The 1,259-nt window shown below is 36.2% G+C and overlaps 1 long non-coding RNA gene across 1 annotated transcript; it reads left to right on the forward strand.

The window, feature by feature from the left end:
- Positions 1-380: 380 nt before the first annotated feature.
- Positions 381-819, forward strand: LOC119338307. Its single transcript, XR_005163910.1, has 2 exons — positions 381-477; positions 566-819. It is a non-coding gene; the product is annotated as an uncharacterized LOC119338307 (long non-coding RNA).
- Positions 820-1,259: the final 440 nt, after the last annotated feature.

Below are 1,259 nucleotides of genomic sequence, written 5' to 3' on the forward strand. Positions count from 1 at the left end.
CTTATAGTTTCAATGCTTTATTTGCTTGTGGAGCTACGGCTCTGTTACATTTTGATGATTGTAGAACAAAAGTAAAAAAATGAAAGGCCCAGCTTACTTTGGTATTAAGGTAATTAACTCTAGGTTCCATTGCAAGAGATCAAGCATGTTCTTACATGATTACTCCAACTTAGGAGTACTACCAAACATTGGTTCATTTTTCTGATAGATTCAGTTATGGCAATACTGAATCATTTTTGGTCTGATTAGGGACAAGGAGCTGTAGCGTTCAGGAGGGATGGCTGATGTCAAGGCAAGTTTCTCTCAATCCTTCTCCCCCCCTCTCTCTCGATGTCTATTAGAATAGATTCACCTTTGTTCTGATTTTTCTTTATATATCCCAGGTGCTAAAATCTTATGTGTCAAGGGCACTGTGATGGCGCGATCCATGTCTCCTACGAGCGCTCGACATCCCGTAGCCCCAAAGAGGGCTCCAAGGTACTTTTGATTGAATGACTTGATTTGTTTCTCCTATGTTGTGCTAGAGGACTAAACTAACTGAAACTATGGCTCTGCTATGTATCAGGTTGGACAACAAGTTTCACTGGATGAAAGCATTTCCCTTCTAAAACAGAGTGTTGCTGACATGAATGCACAAGTTAGTCTTGATACTAAGATGGTCATGGAATTGCTTGATCTATGCTAGGTCAACATGTCAGCCAACCACTTAAAAATAATCAATTGCATTTCTTCCTCTGAAAGAACCTTCCCCACTCGCTCCTGAACCTTATAATGTGCCTTTGTGTGTATATTTAATCATTCACGAAAACCTGATTTCTATTTTATGGTCTGATTGGAGAGGACTGATAATCGTGAGCCAAATAACATGTGCATTTGTTGTGACTAAATACTACACCAAATATATTTGTACCTTGAAAACAAAGTTTATCTCTTCTACCTATTACTCAAGGTACATTCCAGTTTTGCTGCAAAAAAGAGAATGGATGTACGCTTCATGCACCTAAAAAGTTGAAAATGGTGTCTGAATGGCTCATTTGTTTAGGTGATTGATACCATGCACCTAAATGATTGTTCAAACTTAAAGATATTAAAGAAATGCAAGCTGTTTCAAAATACTCTGGGTTTAAGTCTGAACCTTTTGCCATTTGGCTCTATGTTACCCGAACAAGATAATAGAACATGCATGCTCATATATATATATATATATATATATATATATATATATATATATATATATATATATATATATATATATATAT

This window comes from Triticum dicoccoides, chromosome 7B, assembly GCF_002162155.2.
Source record: "Triticum dicoccoides isolate Atlit2015 ecotype Zavitan chromosome 7B, WEW_v2.0, whole genome shotgun sequence".
In the NCBI taxonomy this organism is placed as follows: Eukaryota; Viridiplantae; Streptophyta; class Magnoliopsida; order Poales; family Poaceae; genus Triticum; species Triticum dicoccoides.